This window comes from Dreissena polymorpha, chromosome 6 (assembly GCF_020536995.1).
Source record: "Dreissena polymorpha isolate Duluth1 chromosome 6, UMN_Dpol_1.0, whole genome shotgun sequence".
Lineage (NCBI taxonomy): Eukaryota > Metazoa > Mollusca > Bivalvia > Myida > Dreissenidae > Dreissena > Dreissena polymorpha.
In genome coordinates this window covers 9,593,748-9,614,987 of record NC_068360.1, presented here as the reverse complement: position 1 = coordinate 9,614,987, position 21,240 = coordinate 9,593,748, and the positions used below count along the sequence as shown (strand labels likewise).

The following is a 21,240-nucleotide window of genomic DNA, read 5'->3' as shown; positions in this document are numbered from 1 at the left end:
CGAAATGTCTTTTTTATGCAGTCGGACCGTTTTTGTCTAGCTGAGCCCTCTGAAAAAGAAATAAGTAAATACGATAAATGGTATTTTCCTAAAGCATTTTGCAAAATAATACGAGTATTTGTATTGTAAAACTCAATAATAACTTAGCGCAAATCGTTTGTATATTCGTTCGTATTATAAAAACCGATCATAAGAGTAAATTATTTACAGTAATAATTAACCTTTTTCGAGACTGGCGTTTGCATTGCAATCCTTTGGCTTCAAGGTCACGATCTCTCTGCCTTTGCAACGGTCAGCAATACGCGCCAACACCGCCTCATCCGCAAGTGGCGCCTCTTCGAAACACGCACTTTTGTCTGACACCTTTCAACAAAGCGCGTATATATATATATATATATATATATATATATATATATATATATATATATATATTTTTTTTTTTTCCAACATATAAGTACCATGTATCATTTACACACGCTTGCATCAAGAATATGAACTGAAATGTTAATGATCTCATTCAAGCAATGACTTGAAGCGGTTAGATTTATATCGATACTGTGGCTAATCAAATACAATGTCATATACTGTAAATATTTTTATATATGTCGACATGATTCGTTGTATTTCAAAACAATACTTTCGCGGACTAGATAATTTACGAATTTCTTTTTTTATTAAACAATAATGTAATTCCGTCGGGCATTTTCCGTTGTGTCTGTCGGTGTTTCTAAATAATAACTTAATTTTACGTTTTTTTGTGTGCTGTAGTTGTGTCTTATTTCAAATGATGTGTTTGTCTTACGACCTATAAGCATGCATATAACTGTAATATCCTGTTAAGTGGACACACTCGAAATTTGACATCATTGACACCATGATATAAGCATGGTTAAGGGGCGATTCCCATTTACAAAAGAGCTAATGTATCTAAATGTCCAATGAGTCTTTACATGGTGAACAATTGAAATACACATACATAAGAGTTATAGTTTCTATGATAATGTCATCATTGATACACATTTATGTTGTCATAGTGCATGAAAGTTATTGGTTAAAAGAAAAGTTTGAACGTATCCGATAGTTCTCACTCAAATCGAACACGTTTTACACAAAGAAAGTGTAATGTATGCCGAAGTGTTAACTTCTATACTTTAAAAGTATATGGTTCTTATGAATAATGTTACCTAAGAAATTTAAAAAAGTAACATATTTTGGAAGTATAGTTTTGACAACAGTGATCTATTCTTTAATCTACAAAGATACAGATAACACATTTAAAATCAACTCAATAAAGGATATATTAACAACGAAACAGATTTTCTTCATATTTATTTTGTATTTTGAAGTTGCATATTTTTCATGTATCTTTATTAATTTGAGTCCATGTGTACACTTTAAACCGAAATACATACACTTCTTTAAAGGAACGAACACCGAGACAAGATAGGTGTTGAGAGATTTATTTATGTTTGATATGCTTATAATGTATTTGTATTGACTTACGAATAATTAATAAACCTTTATTATTCTTTGTTTAATGTTAGTCATTGACATGTAATAATGGAATTATTTATCACAATATTTTGATTCTTTTATCACATATTCGTACTTATGCAATACTTTTACCTGGCTAAGCCGACACGTTCTGCCATCTGGAGTAAGCTCGATTTCATATCCCTTAAATAACAATATTTATTAATATGATTAGTATATTAATTATATCGGTTATTTCCAATAAACATGTTCACGCACTACATAATATGATAGCATTATGTTTGATACAACCTCATCACGGAAAACATCTATGGTTGCCAACGGTGTTCCATCCGCAGCGGTGACTGTGAACACCTCCTCGTCACCCAGTCTTATTCTGCTGGTTTTGAAGTCCTTTCCCTTTACACCAGTCGCAACCTAAAATGCAATTGACAAACGCTACTACAAGAATTACTTATAATAGATTCCTTTGTCGATTTCTGGAATATTGTCCAACATAATCGCATATAATTATAGCATTTCTTTTAAAACAAAAGCTTGTAATTTAGAAATCTCAAATGGCATGGTATCGCTGATGTAAACAAAACTCGTTTCCCAATATAAATTTCCCAAATACGAAACCTATGGTAAGTTTTTTTTTCAATTCACTCAATGTACACATTGAAATAATATTGGAACATCGAAGACATGATCAGATATGACATACATGATATTTTATTGCAAATGACGGATTGCATGAATTTATCTTTAATTGTTTTCAACAAAGTAACACTATTTAACATAACCTAACGTTTTCAGGAAGTTAAGAATACATTCAAAAGAATCTAAAAATGCTCACCACATCTTGAGCTGCACAGTTTCCGACACACACAATCACAAATATCACCAATGCCTTCATCATGCGGACATACATTGTTATCTGGAAATGGAAAGCGTTTCTATATACGATCATGCCTGCATATGATGTATAACGTAAATTACATAACATAATGTGATTGTATTTAAAATATAATTAAGTTATGATCGGTAAACACATTTGTACCGTATTTTTGCATGTATCTGTTGAAAACCGCAAAAAACACAAAAATCGTCAAACGCAGACAAAATGTCGTTTTAACTGTACTTTTAAACAAAATAATCTTTGCCATGTAAATAGTTTTCCTAAAAAAAATATTAGATCACCGGATTCAACTAGCATGTTCAATATCAAACATCAAATTTATTAAAATTTACTAATTTGTTGTAATAATTTACAAGTGTAATTTAATTTACAGTAAATAAGTAAATACAAAGTTTCATTTGCAGCAAAATTGTAACGTTTTTTGAATGGCATACAACATTGTCCTGACCTGCTCTATCAAATCGAAACAAAATATTACAGAACGCAGATTGTATTACCTCTAGGCAGATGTCTTGGTAGGTTGTTGTGATGACAACAGGAGACGCTCTTCTTCTTTGTGTTGCGTTCGTTAATGTTATAATCAATTTATACTGATTCGTCCTTATCTGTCACCAATGGAATTGTTAAAGGATGAAGGAAGTTTTCTGGTTATTTCATCCTCTTCGAGGTAATTACCTTCACAAAAAGGTCATACAGTATTTTGAAAACAAAGCTGTTAAAGGACCATAATTCAGCAGTAACAACGATGTATCGGGTCTGTAGTTGTCGAAAAATAAGTATTTCTCCTTCCAAAAATGAACAAAGTCTTAAATAAAGAATATATACTGATTATTTGCTTAATTACCAGAAGAGAAATAACGTCTTCTTTGTTGACAAGACGCAATGTCAAACTTTAAAAAGAGCACAATATTAAAAACACGATGTAATGTAACATTATTAAGTTGTCAGATTTGCTCTTGCTAGTCGATAATGAAAATAATATTTTATTATGGAAAGTCCCGTACCCCACGCTTACACACTCATTTAATACTTTTTCTTTTGTCATGCAATCAAACATGTATACTAACAAATGCATGATATTTTAGCTGTCTTCAATGATTTCTATTAAGTTCTAGCAAAACGTTAAGAATCAATTGTCATGAATGCGTAGGACAGCATATGTTTGTCCCATTGCAAAAACATGCATTCCTTATGTTGTGCAACAATGCAATTATAATTAGCAACCTTTGTAATTCAATGATTCTGAAATCCCCTCTCTCTCCGCCCAAATGCTTTGCATTTATCGCCCAAATACTTAAATAGCTTGATCAAATAGCTATATGTTGTGGGTATTTTCTTGTATTCCAAAATACTAGCGAACGTTACCTAGACTTTTTTTTTGAAAATGCTCCTTGAGTTTGTTTTATTGTATATCATTTACTATTTATTATTTTTTAATAATAAGACAATTTGATCTGTTCTGTATGGATTTAATAGAACATGTTCTGGTATATATCTTCAAGAACTTTATCAGACTAAGATTGATATTTTTTTCTAAAATACAGATCTAACTGCATAGTTGTGTTGATTTATAGTCTTTTATCGTGTCTATTTTAAAGCAACGATTTAAAAGTTGCCCAAAATGCGTTTATGGTTTTGATGTTGACACTGAAAAAATAATTGAGTGCTTGAGTTGTTTTTCATGATGGTTTGGCATGTTTATTACATTACTTTTTGAACAATTTAGTCTAATTTAGATGTTTGCACTTCCTTCTTGAATATAAGTAGCATAAATAATACAGTTTCCAAATATCTAATAATTCTTCCGCATGCTGTAAACGTAAGATCATTAATCATTGTACCACAATTTTCTAAAATACAATAACATATTGCTTCTGCTTACTTCATGGGATCAAAATTATAACTGAAGCGGAAATAATTTGTGTTATTATTACGTTGGTTAAATGTATGTCCGGAAATGTATGTTCGTTTAAGCAGATTACTTCATTTTCTTTTGCGATGTAAATTTGTGTGCCGTAATAAAAGCAGTGAAGCAGTGAAGCATATTTGTTGGAATTATTTAATTGAAATGGATAATGTATTATATTGTTTTTCTGAGGCGTTATTAATCTCTCGTGTCGTTTTATTTCTTGTTGTGTTCAACTTGTCAGCGCTGTATAGGTTTTATGAATGATGCACCAAAGTATAACAGTAATATATCAGTTCATTATATGCACGTTATACAAAAAGCGCTTGTAAAAAGACAGACAATTTAAAATATTAAGGTGTCATTATTTCCCGTAAATATATTAAGATGATACGGTTCGTGACTTCTTAAGCCTTGACATTTTTGGTCCATGCAACGTATAATTCTTGGAAACTTATTTTTCAAAAACCATTTAAAATTTACCCTCATAAGTAAAATCAATAACAGATACTATCGATGATTTCTGTGAAATTAAACAATTGAAATCATTCGATTCATCGTCTGCATGTTAGTCGAGCTTGTCTCTAATAGTATAAATGCATAAAAATTTTATATATGTTTGTACTACTTGATAAATAAATGCAATTGATTCATCACGTGTATTTGTTTGTCTAACAAAACACTGTATAACCCATTTTGACTCTTGTCATATGTTTATGGTTTCATCCTCAAAACTTATGTACAATTAAATAATTAAATTCATTTAATTCGTCATTTACACATGTATATATTTGTCTCGCAAAACTTTAATATTGTAGTAGCATATTTTGTATTCGCAAAGATGTGTTTGTCGACATTATTATTTATATCCAATTTATCAATCATTTATTAGTCGAACAAAACTCTTTATAACAGTTGCATATTTTGTTATTTCTATAAAATCACACACAATGTATTATGATATGACTTTCCATTTGTGTATGAAAACAACCTGTAAAAGTTTACATCAATAAAACATTTGCTGCCTGTCTGTCAGATGATAACTAGCTTTATTTTTGCTGACACTACTGCTTTTTATTTATTTAAGCTGTTTGGCTTTAAAAATATATGGACCCGTATTTTCCAACAAATTCTTAGTTTTAAGTCTAAAAATAAAGTCATTCTTAAACATGGTGTTGCAGAGGAATACAGGTTAAGATGACATGGGATTGAATGCCTTTAAATAAAGAACTGTTCATTTAGAACAAACTTCTAATGACATAAACAACATTTGAAGCTTGTTTATATTCCAACGCTGGGTATATTTTTCTCGGATCTTACTTTGTTCTTTCATTTCAAACAATGAGTTGAAGATTACGGGCCCAGGAGTGTCGAGTAGTTTCACGGTTCCTCAAAGATTTGTTTACTTAAACCATTGAATAACGACACGGTTATACTTTAATCGGGAAATCCCAAATATGGGACAAATACTAACGTTATAAGTTTATCATGTTCAGTTCATTTCACTTTTCAAGTATTTTGCTTTGCACATGACAGTCAGTCAATAACGATGTAATAAATTGCATGTGACAGTAAGTCAATGAGAATGTATTGAATTGCACAAGATAGAAAGCCAGTGATGTTGTATTGATTTGCCCACGACGGACAGTCAGTGCGTGTGCATTGCTATGCACCTGACAGTCAGAATGTGAGGTTGTATAGCCGTCACTAGGTTTATGTGTACTTCACGGGATCTTTAGTAATGTTTGGCAAAAGATCATGCAAATTCTAATATATTACATATTTTTGAAAGGTTAAACTGGTGACCCTTGAACGAAGGATGACTCCTTGATTTGGAGATGCAATCATCAAGTTCCCAGGGGCATTTGATCTGAGTAAAATCTCGATTACATTTATATACAGCTAAACACCAAGTAGTATACAAACATGTTTAACACACATCTTTTATTTATTTGTTCGCCTGTTATGCTTGCAAAAACTTAAGAACACAAAAATCATGCAGATAATTCGGTTATATTTGACACAAACAACATAGTCATTGTGTATGGTTTTTAAGTGCGTATTGACAAAGTAATACAAATAAAAGATATGTGTTTAGTTACTCTTCTTGATTAACTTAATGCGCTATTTTGAGATAACGGAACGTTTATTTGCCTTTTTGTGAAAATGCACATACACACTTAAGTTAGTGCATATCAATTGAAAGTGTTATGTGTTTCTGAGTTTACTGTAATTTAATGCATTACATGTTAACATTGATTTACTGTTAGCGGCTTTGAAACCTTGAAAGGAGTCCACACATGACGTATAATGTGTTTATGAGGTCAACTGCAATGAATGTTATTGGGCTTTAGTTATTGTTGGCATTTTTGTTAGCGAATTCCATATGTTAAAAGTGTTGTTATACGAATTTGTTCACCGAATTTGAAATAAATACAACACCAATATAAACGTATAAGGCATGGCAGATGATTCATGTATATGCATTGGTAGTGTTTCCTCGCTATGCAACTCCGTGTTTAAAGAGCAAATGCAACTTAATTACGTTCGCGTTATAAGATAGTTTTAGAATGTATGCAGTATTCTTTTAGGTAAAGCCTAAGTTTTGTGTTTGCAGTTTGCTTGAATACCTTGGTGTATTTTTTATGTTCATTTTTTCAATGTTTGCTTGTAAGCGGAACCCAGCCGAAATGTATTTAGGCTTGAAAATATAAGAACCCACACATACTGGACAGACCATCGCAATTTATATGCCATAGCAACGGTCAAAGGTACGCGCTGGATGTCACTCATCATCCGCTAATGGCACCTCTTCGAACTGCTGTCCTGACCTTTCACATAGTAGGCATCTAAGAATTGTATCTATTAAAAACTTAAAGTGCCATTTTACATTTACTTTATGAGTGAGCTGTAACATTAACTCGGAACTTAAAGCGGTTTGAACTAAATTGATACTTTACAACTGGAATAAATTATCCATGAAAAAAAGATGTCATATTTAACTTAATAGTTTGTTCTTTTCACGGTATTTAAATAAGGTTGATTTTAGTCATCAACTATTGTTTTATTTTTATTTGTGAAGGATTCTGTATGCATCTTTAGGGGGGGGGGTAGTATCGCCCAGTGTATGTAGCAAGGTATCCTACTATATAATAACGGTAAGATACGCTAGTTTATAGCGGCATAAACAAAACGCTCAGAAGCATATTTTTACTCTGCCATATCAGCAAAATAATCAGTTGAGCGGAACTGGTTATCAGGAAGTGTCCTGACAGTCGCAATAAACGACTTAAAACAACAAAACGTCAAAGGGACTAGCGGCAGTTTATGTTCATCTATTTAGTTTGCACGCCCTAAGCAAATAGTTTTCCTTGTTGACAATTACCAAATATACGAATGAGGAAACTATACATATTGCTTTCCTATTTGAAAAAAACTATATATATTGTTTTCATATTTTGAGTTTAATTATGTCTTTCTTCTAAAAATGAAAACATGCTCTAATAAAAAAATGGAAAAATCTCTTTCGGAATCACGTTCGTTTGCTTTCGGATCGGATCCGTATTACTGATTCTTTAAAGGGCAGGTAATATATTACATGCGCTTATAACTATCAAGAAAAAGTGATTTTAGCACTCAGTCCTTCAACAGCTCTTTAGTTCTGACTGACTTAATATTTATGTTCCTTAACATGACATTGATACTTAAAGAAACACACTTTATGTTGAAGTTGAATGAGTTAACAGCAACTCGGACCGATATCTATAACTAACGTCTTAACGTCTTATGGTCCCAATAAGATAAAAAATATATGTGGTGTTTACTAAAACCATGATGTATTGCTTGTATGAGAAATGCAATTTATCAGACATGTGACTGGTTGTAAACTGTTGTTTATTCCGTGAAATACATTGTATTGTTGTCGTGAATAGGTCTGCGAGGGACGAGGGCATCGAACTTCACACGCAAATGCAAAAGCTTTTACACTACAAAATAAGCAGCATTTAGTAGAGTAATACTTGACCAAAACGAAGACTTCTTAAGTCCCTTATCACAAATACTGGAAAAGAGTTCCAATAATACCCACCCTTAACTGTAACGCAAATCATTAAAATAATTAATTTCGTATGTACATGGCGATGAAAACCTTGGTACGATTTTGTTTCTTTTCGAGTGGGTCTAGTTTTACTCATTTTTTCATTTATAAATATAAAGACACATTGTTATCAAAACAAATGTTAAGTATAAGGATCCATTTGTATTTTCATGTCCTAGTATAAAGGAAGGTGTGTTTAGAAAATTCGAAAATAGGTTACTTCCCGAAAATAATTCAGTTATTAAATGATTGCCAAGCTTACATTCCTTCCCCAAAATAAATGTTCAAGAGTTTCACACTCAGTTTGACAGAAAGTACAGTTGGCAGAAGTGGCACATCCAATATTAAGTAATACGGAGTTTGTAACTATGATTCTATTTATAATTTTAAATTGAAATCACTGTAAATGGGTATTCCGCGTGATTCAAAAAGGCATGCAAACATATAATATAATTAAAAATAGTTGACAACTTGTTTATATACACTGACAAAGACTCGTTTGTTTTAAAATTATGTCATACATAGGTATTGTATCCTTTGTGCTTGTAAGAATAGACCGTAGACTTATTGAAATAAACGGCTTTGTAAAGAACTTATTTCAGTAGAGCTTCTCAGCGTAGTATATCTTTTCACTGCATTCACAATGTGTAGTATAAAAAAGTAAATTGATTGAAGTTTTGTATACGTTACAAAAATCCTCACAAGTGTAAATGGTTAAACACTCAGCATTTTGCATCAGGTCCCCAACAATAAAAAATACACTTTTTGCCGATAGCTATGTCTGGGTAATAGAGTAATGGATTTTGAAGCGAGGTTGTTAAATGTTGACTTCGTTTAAGTTGAATTATTTGTCATCACCAATACACGTTTTTTACGTCTAATGCTCTCTTATTTGATTAACAGGAAACTGATGTAAGAATAAAGGCCTTGATTAATCATAAATTTAATGGTTTACCATTAGCTAAACAGTGTGCATATTTACTATTATATCGCAGCATGTGGCTATTTTACCATAGAAAAAAAAGGAATGTAACCATGAGTAATCCTGCATTCTACCAAGACCAGCGACTTGTTTTGTATCGACAAAGAAGGAAAAAAAGTGTGGTATATTCTGCAACAAACAATTTGAGGAGCGTAATACTGATACATAAGTTCGGGACATTCCAAGAAGTTATTTAGTGAAATGAACGCTTATATGCGCGATCAAGCATCCTTTTGACATATCGTATGTATTGTGCAGTGCAGTAAACACTTCAGTAATACAAGATTCATACCTAAGTTCGTTAACATATTAACATTACGTTAATTAAGTATCTAAATTGCAGTACCAATCACACTACTCTCACAGTATTTAACAGTTTACATGACATCATATCTAATATGATAACAGGGGCTTCCTAATTTACGGGCAAACGCTTAAATATTTGATGAGCATGTTTTATAATAAATGTATGGACATAATTGTTTACAAAAACACTACAAGTCTTTCACTAAAAAATGATGCATCCAAACAAATAAATCTTATTGTTTGTTTGATGAAAAAAAAGCGTTTTATATCTGCAAAGCTTTTAAATCTAATAATTGTGTGCTTTTTAACCTCTGGAATTTAAAGCTGGTTCAGTGACTGTGGCATAGTGGATATGGTGTCCGCTTAGCGACCTAGGGTCTCGGTATTGATCCCTTATGTGGGAATGTTCTTTAGATCACACTTAAAACACCAAGTTCTGTTCTTACCCATGTCACAGGTCGTTTAATCAAATGTCTCAATTCAACTTAAGCTAGCTATAAGTGTTGATTATATGAAACTAATGGACAGCATACTTGTTTTGCAATTGAAAAATATAATAAATTCAGGTATCTCGTCGGATTTTAACTTTCTTTGGCAAACTAGTGTCACTTAGTTGAAAAAATGTCGCCACTTTAAAACTTGCCATTTTGTAGCAATCCATAACTTACAATCTAAACTGCATACACTTAGTTTGTGGCTGTATATTTGAATGCAAACAAACACAATTATATATCATCCACATTTTTTTAATTTATACATGTTAACAACACATAAAACAAGCATAGATGTATCAGTAATACTATGAGATTATTTAAATGTCAGTGATTATCTTTCTAGGCTTAGCAAAAGCATTCAAATGATGTATATATATATACATGCATTTTTACATATGCAACAAGGTTTATGGTAATATACTGCGATAAAAACACTTTCATAACTTATTTGGATGTATACGAATAAAAACACAATAAGAAAATTAATACTAAAACACTGTCATTAACATACAAGAATATTAATGTACATGTACATGTACGAAAAAAAGATGTTATCTTTTAAAAAACTGTGAAATCAATGGCTTATGTATAATCAATATTTTAATTAATGAATAAAGAACAAGTATAATACAGCACAGTATTTAGTTTGTTCAACACAATATCCTATAAGTAACATATCATTACCTTTAAAAAATATAAAATGCTGGTTTTGTACTAGCGTATAAAACACTATTATGGAACAACAAATAACAACCAATTTATGAATTATGCAAGAAATCAACTTTATGCATTAACTAAACGAGTTTGTTGCTACTGTTTAGAATAACACTGTCTTACTTAAACATGATCACAACACAGTGGTCAAGGTAATTAGTGTTTTTACATACTTTGTTTGTTTTACTAGTTTAACATGTATTTGCATGCACTGGTCGACATGCCGACTTCGAATTTGTAATTGTACAACACTTTGACAATGGTGTAACATCTGATCTTTATAATATCATAGCTTATTTTAGTACAGACTAACTTATATTGAATATTCACAGTCTTATGAAATTCGCATATGCTCCATCCAAGTAAACCAAGAGAACAAATAAAAAAGATCAGGATGTGTTGTAACCTTATCCATAGGAAACTTTGATAGTTCAGAAATTCCTCTTTTGTTGATTTCTGATAACCAAAACAAGTTTTGTTCAATAGAATGGCTTGTTTAATGTCCAGCGCTTGGCAAAACAGCATCTTAAAATGGTAAACCAACAAAAACACTACATTAGATGAATGAAACATATATTTTGTTAATGTCATGTTTTATGATTATTGTGAACAAACTGAAAGATTGTGATACGAAAATGATGTATTCATACACGGTTTATTACCCTCTCTAATTGTCAGCAAATGCAATCATTTATAATCTTACCTTCACAACCCATTCCTTATTAGCATTCGGGGTAGAATACAACAGTGGTTTAGGGCCAAATCTTGGCAAAGTGATGTGCAACCATAGGCATATACATCGGACTGCAACATGTGAGCAGACGAGGTAAAAACAAGTTAACACTTCTTAAAAAGTTATATCAGAATAACGTGTTATTTGTTGAATAAACGTTTTCCTGATGAATTACAGCCGCAACTTACCAACTTATTGCGCATGATCACATGTAAAAACTGCTTTATGAGAGCGAATGGGAAATGGGTCACGAATACATGTAAACTGCTCGTAAGGGGGCGCAATCGAAATACCGCGAGATTTCAAATGCCGACTAATATGTTTTGAGCAAATCATTTTTTTAACAAGCGCTTATGATAAATCACGATAATTATAACAAGAACTATCTTTAAAAAAATATATATACGGCGTTGATTGTGGTCGGTGTTTATGAACGTTCAAAAGTTATACTAATGAGATCAAAAACAGCGAATGCCTTTTTTCTGCGCAGTTCTTCGCTGCATCACACGCAAATCAATTACGGTGTGTTGCGCCAGATTTCGTGGATTATTTCGTTTTATTAGATATGATTGCTAAGATATCTATATTTACAGAATAGAAAAAAACACTCAAGAAGCATGAAAATAAATAAATCATATAGGTCAGCCGGCACCACTCGAATCTTATTTGATGCCATTATTAATAGTATCGTCAATCATCGTGCTCATGCTTAATACATTGGTCTTAATGGATAAATATTTGATTCAATAATAATGATAATAATAATAATAATACTACTACTAATAATAAAAATTATTATTATTATTATTATTATTATTTTGATTAGAAATGATAGTATTATATAAATATATGAGATATTATCAGTCTTTTCAATGGTTATTAACAGTCTTTAAATAGTAATTATATTTCCTATAGTTAGAATATATGTACATCTATTTGGTTGAAGATATTATAATTATTAAAAAGAAAAAGAAACTTAATAACACTAGTAGTAATTGTGGAAGTAGAAATAGTTAAGAATGTATAACCCTTAATTGACAATTACAACTTATTTGTTCTTTGATCTATGCCAAAATCTGGTGTTTTGAGCAATTCTAGTAGCTGTAGTCTTGTGAATAAAATATATTTACACCAAAAATAAAAGAAATGTAAAACCATATGCAAACACATAATCTATTCCCCAAAGATCCCCATACGTGTCGTTATTTACTTTATTACAATTAAATGTTTAATATTGTTTGCCAAAAAATGGCTACATTGTCCATAAATGTATATACACAGAGTGTTAAGGCTTGATGTGCATTATAATTCAAATAAATTATGTTTGTTCTATTTCAAATTTTAGTTAAATATATGAACTTTTTTTATGGAGCATACTCTTATTTCTTATTATTGTTTTTTTTTAAATAATAAAATATTGCTTGTAGCTTTTGTTCTTTTCTTACATGTGAACAGATTCAGCATCAACACACTGTTTGTGTACTAGTCTTGTGAGACCTATATTAAGACAACCTGCGCTCAGTGCTGGAAAATCAAGAATCTGCTTAACCAACCAACATAATTATATATATTTAAAGAAAAAGTGTGTATTAACTAAACTAAATAATAACTGTCAAACATGATTGTTTTACCGGGTCACTTACCTAGATTGAAAGAGTTTTATTACTTAAGTTTTTAGTCAAAGTGTGATCACCTATGCCAATAGTAAGAAAATATTGATACAGGGAAACACCTACATGCATGTAATTCACCTTTTTAATTAAAAATGTATATCCCTTATAATACAGTTAATTAAAATTGCGATCAATTTAAACAAAGCAAGAGGGTAATACTAATTTGTAAAGAACTAAGAAATAACTGTGTAAATGCAGTTGTTGTTGTCTTTTAGAAATACTTATTGGTTTATTAATTATTCTTATTTTTGATATAATACTCTCGCAACCTAGTTTAACAATACTAATGAAGTCTAATCAGGGTCAATGGAATTGTTGATAACATGCTTTGAGTCTCATCCTTGGGTTCTTACATTCTGTCTGATTTACCAATAAACAATATTGGACAGAGGCTGATCAATTTTTTTATTAGAAACCCAAATGCAATAACAAATGTAATAGTCAATTAAACGCCCTTAGTAAATTTAATCTTAGACTTAAGAGAATATTACATATTTATATTAAAAACAAGCTGTGTTCTTCAATAGTATTGCTTTTACATTGCACGGGCTGCTTTCTTTGAATTTTTAAACATAGTTCACAAAAAGTTGCTTTAATAATTTTACATAGATACTTTCATAATACCATTAGACTTACTAAGGCACTGGGTGCAACATTTATTAACTCAGAGATTTAAAGGAAAAACTAATAGAAAACATAGCAAGTTCTTTTTCTACGTTTACTCATATTATTTTGCACGTGTTCGCATTTTAATTATCGGATCAGTGCAACTATCAAATGTCAGTTAAACTAGCTTATAAAAATGTATTTGTATCAAAAGACAGTACATGAAATCAAGTGTGTTTTCATTTTCATTCGTGCTGCTACTTTCTTTGACATATTTTGCTCTGAGGAGTACTCAGTAATATGAAAATGGTATGTCATATTGTAGCTAAATGTACATGTACGCTTTTATATATAAAATGTGATTAAACAATATCTTCGCTGGGGTTGTATAATTGGATAAACCAATTTTTTGACACTCTACCACTATTGAGTTGATTTTTTAATGGGCAATATTTAAAATACTTTAAATTATTGGCTTTTTTTCATGAATATGACGAGTTACAGTACCAAAATGGTTAGACAGGGACATTACATTTCAAATCTTGTGACATCCAGCTGGGCCATAGGGTTGTTTTAGAAGCTTACATAAAAAAAAAAAAAAAAAAAAAAAATGGCCCACACTATTTTAAAATGTGAGTGTTTGATATTTTTGCTTAATGAAATTTTAATGAATACTTTAAAAAAAGTTAAATACATGATATATGTTAGTTTTTCAACATACGATGACGACGGACTTTTGACAGAATAATTAGAATACTTGAGATGGTTGGCATGGCAAATCTTGGAAACTGACCATGGAAAGTTACTGTGCATCTGTGTTTACAAACAAGTATTAACACTGTTGGATAAATGCTACCCTCAAACTTGCACATAGAAACTTGACTTCGAAGATGAGTGTGTGTTACGTCTAAAGCACTATAGCTATTAAGCTTTAAAACGAATAAACTACAGAACTTAGATATCCGAACCTTCCTTGTTCCTCTCCAAATCCCGGAACCGAGAGTTCATAATTTTGGTATAAAATCGAGGCAATCTATAGCCTTATTGCGCTGCATACTTTATGTATCGCTATCCTAAGAATTGGACATTATTTGCACTTTTTTTCCTTTAATTGACAACTGTCCAAGGGCGCGGCCATTTTGCTCGAACGAAACAAACAAAATGTCGACCACGTTATACCAGAGGCTGGTATATGCAATAAAAAGCCGGTTGGGTCAAGAGTGCGACGCGCACAACAAAAATTAATGGAACCTATTTATAGAAGCCGGCGGAAGAGTTCATTATCGGCAGCATCCGTTATATTATATTTCTTGTTGCCATAAACATTTTAAGTCGATATGTACCGTTTTAACCGAGTGCGACATTATACTCCGTATATATTACATATAACGCGACGCCGACTTATATAAATGTATGCATATTAAACATGTTTCAAAGAAACGCCCGCCATCACGCGTTATATTCAGTGACAGTTCCTGAAACAAGTTTTCATATTCCTATGTATTCAACGGTTACAAAGCATACTTGAACTATAAGAAATAATTACGCTATCAAAAAGTGTTATGCATAATGTGTAATATGGAAAAAAACAAACTCCACGAACCTTAATGCATCCGGTTGACGATCAGCTGCAGCAGCCGCACGTTCAGCGCCGGGCTCGTGTCGTTCGCCGAGTCTCGCGTTGTCATCGGCCGGGCGGGACATTACTGCAATTACAAACGCTGATTCAGGTATGATTGCTTTACGAGGGTAAGCGCGAACGCAGAACCCCACACGAATAAATTGTGTACCTGAGTAACCCACATTTGGGTTAATCGCAGGCGCCAGCCCAACCGAAGTGCAATGGAAGAGTCTCTTCCTGGAGAAACCGCCGTTTTTTTCTTTTTCATAAAATTTTATTCGTGACATACCTTGGGGTGTAGAGTGCCCCAAATATATATATACAACACAAGGTGACTTTGATCAATATTTTAACATTAATGTTATGGAATTAAAAAAAAACAAATTATTGTATATTTACTAATCACACAGTCTTTTCAACCTCTGCGCGTTTTTAAATAATGATGTTTTAATGATTTCAGTATGTTCACGTTTGCATGTATGCAATGCCATTAATAAATAAAACTAAAGAAATCAAACAATTGCAACAAAGAAACAGTCACCTACCTAAATGTAGCGGATATTAATTAGTAATTTGTAAAGAGGTTATATACACATTTATTTAAATGTTAATAATTAATAATTCACACTTCCTTAAAGTTATACATGAGTAATAACCAATACACTTTAATACACACAAATAAAAAAGGTGTTACCAGCGAATCACTCCAGGTCATGCCCGGGCACTCTCCGTGATGGTTCGCCAGGAACATATCCAAAAAGTCTACAGTTGCCCCCAAATAATTGAGCTAAAGCACATGAGAGCCTTCGGTACCACTATTCACCCGCTCCAGCCCCACCATTCAGTTAAGCTTGAAGTAAGTGTGAACAATATATATGTTCATCAATTAGTAAATTTTGAAAACACCTATTTACTAAAGGAACGATTCGTCAAGTAGCCTATGATCTACATGATTGGTAACGGTATGTCGAATATACATAGTGATGAAAAATGAGTGATAATGAAATTCAATGAATGAAATATGAGTGAAATGGGATGAGCCCAACACGGGGTTACACAATGTATGAAACAGTGATTAAAATGATTCATAGGAATACTGATGATAAAAGCGATGATGCAAAAATACAATTTACAAATTATAATTCACAAGTCGCAATGAATACACATAACACAACACACAGTGCACTATAAACACTGTCTCGTTCCTTTTCTGATCCAGGACGACACCTCAAGTAACAACCCTCTATGGCCCCGCAGTCTTCGTCCTGAAATCAGAGAGAAAACGCAAACAGCTTAAGAGCATTCAAAACATATTAACATATTAAATATTGACATAAATTAATGGGTTTAAATCCATTCTTAATTCAACAGTTCCACTAGTATTTACATTAAAATAATTTCCCCAAATACGGTCAAAATTTTCAAAGTGTAGTCTTTAAAAATCTAACAAAATGCGATATTTTAGTCTGTTAATAAGTTAATAAATGAGATAAAAAGGAGAAACATTTTTTTGTCAAATTTCACTTGTTTTCTACATTTCCAAATGATATGTCTTTATTCAGATAACAACACTTAAACTACATCATTAAATTCCGGACCATATGAGTAATCAACATTTAGAAATTGAAATTGTTTCAAAGATAATTTATAGTTGTCAGCCGTAAGAACATGCATTTAAAATACTACTTTATTAATGGGTGTAAAATAAAACACTTAACAAATACGTAATCAATTGTTTCAGGTTAAGAACAAAAAGTACATATACTGGATTTAACCATATTTTTTAGAATAAGAACTGATTTGTAAAAAATACATTGTGTACAAGTGGAAAACAAGTATTCCTACATTCCGGATCAATAGCGTGAGAAAACAAGTTTTTGAAAGAATTACACATTTTGGGACATGATTCATAGATTCTATGAAATAATTATAAATCATTTAACGGTCCAAGATGATTGAACTTGAGATTTACACTTCTCTACAAAATCAATAAAAGCTGTCAAACATTTATCATAAAAAGGTGGAATAAAATCACGATGGGGTATATTATTGTTACATAATATTGGGTTAAATTTTCCCAACTGGAGACCAATCCAGTAAATTGAAAACTAAACCCATCGAGCAGGGTAATTATTAATAATGTTTACAATGTGACTTAGAAGGAATTAATTTTCAAATGAATATTTGGAACAATAAGGCCTCCTTTCAAGTATGGCAATTATAAAGTACTCTAGCAATAGGTTCAAATTGTCTACCCCAAATAAAATTAAATCATAACCTTTGTAATAAAGTAACATAATGTGAAGGCACAGTTTGAGCCTGTATAAAATACAGATTTGTTGAAAATGCAAAAGTGCTTTAAATTGAACTCGTACCGTTAATTGACTTGCTTGGAGTTTTCCATAAATTCATTTTTTTTTCAAAATTAATAGTGTAAATCATGAAATATATCACCACCAGTTAATGTCATTTCCAAATTTATACCCCAATAATTTGCGAGGTTTAACCCAGGAAATGCAAAAGGGTTGATCAGACCTTGATTTCCATTTCCCCAAAAACATTCCACAGCTTTTCTTATAATTAATTTTGGACCCTGAAACCTTGTCAAAGTCTGATACATGTTTAAAAAAGAAGAACGTTGACCTATCATCTGATTGACAAGTGGTATTGTCATCAGCATATAAGGACATCTTTATATGCAACTTTCCACTTGGAGTTTTAATACCATTAATACGAACTAATCTTGTCAATGCAAATGGCTGAGAAATATGTCCATTTACAATGACTGATGACCTTATGTATTCATGTAAGACTTTAATCCAATTTATAAAACTATCATGAAAACCAAATGCATGTACAGGACTATATAGGAAAGGCCATGAGACTCGGTCAAATGCCTTTTCCTGGTCTAAGCAGATGAAACAAGCTGTCAATTTTTTCTGCTCGGGATAACCAATAATATTCCTAATTAGATGAATGTTATCAAAAATTAATCTCCCATGAATAGAACAAGTTTGAGAAACTCCAACTTTAGAGGCCAAATCTTTATCTAATCTGTTGGCCAAGACTTTGACAACATTCTCCAATCTATGATTAATAAAGTAATTGGTCGATAATTTTTAACTGATGTTTGTTTCATTTTTATCTTTACAAAGAAGTGTTATAATATATATTTTTGGGAATCAGACATGTTGTCTAATGCTAAACATATATTATATAAGAAATATAGAAAAATTGGACCAAATAAATTTAAAAAAACTTGACATAAATTAAAGAAATTAAGCCATCACTACCAGGAGATTTGGTGTGATCCATTTTTTTAAGTGCTACATGTATTTCATCTAAAGATAAAAGTTTGGAAAGATGTTGATTATCATTATTAGATACTTTAGGTAAATAATCAAAAAACTTTTCATTTAAAGATGTATCAATAGGTTTTTCAGTATATAGATTTTGATAAAAGGATTTAAAAGTATATACACTTTCATTAGTAGATTTTTCAACATTATTGTCAATGATATGAGTTATAATTTTCTCATTCCAATTTTGAAATTCTTTATAATAAAATAAGTATTTGAATTTTCGTTACTATCCATGACATTTATTTTCATTCTTATATCAGCCCCTTTAAATATATAAGTATGTAAGTTGTTTAAATTGTTTTTCATATCTAATTTCTTAAATGGATCTGAGCATGATGGATATTCTTTAACTAAATCTTTAATTTCTTTATATGATTTTTTAATTATTTTCTATAATCAATAGAGAAAAGTGTTTTTGTTTTTGTGTTAAATCATCCTACAATTGTAATGAAAGTTGAGCTTTTTTAAAATTTAAAATGAAATTCAAAAGCTGATAAAAAATCTTCATCTTCTAATATAGAATTATTTATTTTCCAGTATGATTTACCTACATTAATTATTTCATTAGAAGTGCGCATGTGCAAAGCGATCGCAACATCCGTCGTAAAAAGTGCATATAAAAATATCAATACATGTACGAAAAGCGATTATAATTAACATTATCATCATGATATAATGTCAGCCTCTAAAACCATGCTGTTGATTGCATAGATGTCACAAGGATTTAGCGGTGTAATGTACGTTTTACGATGATATAAGGTGACATAAAATGTCCGTCACTATGCCTATGGTTGAGAACATCGTCAGAGGCCGTGTAATATGTGTAGACGAGAAAAATACAATATTAAATAACAAGAGCACCGCATAACGGGTGCCACGCTCGGCTACGGGTGCTTGTCAGAATTTTTTTTAGAGGTCACAATGACCTTGACCTTTGACCTAGTGACCCAAAAATGGGTGTGGCGTGTAGAACTCATCAAGGTGCATCTACGTATGAAGTTTCAAAGTTGTAGATGGAAGCACTTTGATTTTAGAGCCTATGTTAAAGTTTTATATTAGAAGTCACAGTGACCTTGACCTTTCACCTAGTGACCCAAAAATGGATGTGGCGTGTAGAACTCATCAAGGTGCATCTAGATATGAAATTTCAAAGTTGAAGGTGGAAGCACTTTGATTTTAGAGCCAATTTTAAGGTTTTAGCACGACGCCTACGGCGGACGGCGGACGTCGGACGTCGGACGGCGGACGACAAGCTTGCTATGACAATACCTCGGGTTTTATCCGAAAACGCCGAGCTAAAAATGACTGTTCGCACTTAAATAAGTGTCCAGGTAAACAGTAGAGGTTACGTTACACCGAGTAGTTGATAAAACAATTTATGCTGCTTGATCTATATAGAGTGGGTAAATAATGTGTGAAATAAACATGCAGTGAAAATCAATAGATATCGTGTTTATTACAGAAATCGCGTTTTTCAGATTATATTTAATATACTACATTGTTCATATATAAACAAATTATGTACGTGTCTTTAATCCCTTTAAATCCGTGGCGCATATTTCCCAATGTCTTTATGTGTTTTTGAAATATATTTGTAAATGCATATGGTAATAAAAGATACTGAATAAATTATTGATTTATTAAATAGCAACAGCTTAAACAATTTCTCACTATTTTTACACAGACCTGCTGTTTAAAAAAACACAAATGCATGTGTAAAAAAGTCAAGATTTACTATAATTTGCGTCTTATCCAATAAATAAATACACCTGTAAAGGTAAACAAGTAGTAAAGACGCTATTTAGTATTTAACTTTTTCTGAGATTGTAAGGAAATGCATAAATGTAAAATTTCAAACACATGTATGCTATTTTAATGCGATTCTTTAAAAGCCCGCGATGATCTGTTCTGGCTCTAGGCTGAATACTCATATAATCGGCAATATAACAGGTAACACCCACTGTGACATAATAGTGTACTCAAAAATATGCTTCTGTCTTTGCGCGACCATAACTGACTCCGTGTCAATTATACAGAACATAATGGCGCGTAAATGCAGCGCACATTGATATCCGCGGGCTATTTTGATATATAAATGCACATACGGACAAAACCAATAAAATAATGGTGGCAGTGGCACAAGCATTCGGATGTGATGCAAACATGCAGGCTGGCTCGATGCATTAAAATGTCTTGTTATAAGTGCATTTGTTAAAATGTCCATTCGCTACGAATCATGAATAAACCACGAATAACGTCGTATTAAAATCCATCAAAGTTAAAAGGTGGAAACTCAAAAAGTCCGTGATCCTGCACCATGTTACTTGCATTGATTGTTTACAATGCCGCTCA

At 31.7% G+C, this 21,240-nt stretch overlaps 1 long non-coding RNA gene and 1 pseudogene across 1 annotated transcript; both read right to left on the bottom strand.

Moving 5' to 3' along the window:
• Positions 1–226: 226 nt before the first annotated feature.
• On the bottom strand, positions 227–1,912 carry LOC127836213 (uncharacterized). Its single transcript, XR_008028661.1, has 3 exons — positions 1,786–1,912; positions 1,627–1,677; positions 227–363 (listed from the first exon to the last, which is right to left on the bottom strand). It is a non-coding gene; the product is annotated as an uncharacterized LOC127836213 (long non-coding RNA).
• Positions 1,913–15,649: 13,737 nt separating this feature from the next.
• On the bottom strand, positions 15,650–15,802 carry LOC127836715 (U1 spliceosomal RNA; annotated as a pseudogene).
• Between the last annotated feature and the right edge of the window lie 5,438 nt (positions 15,803–21,240).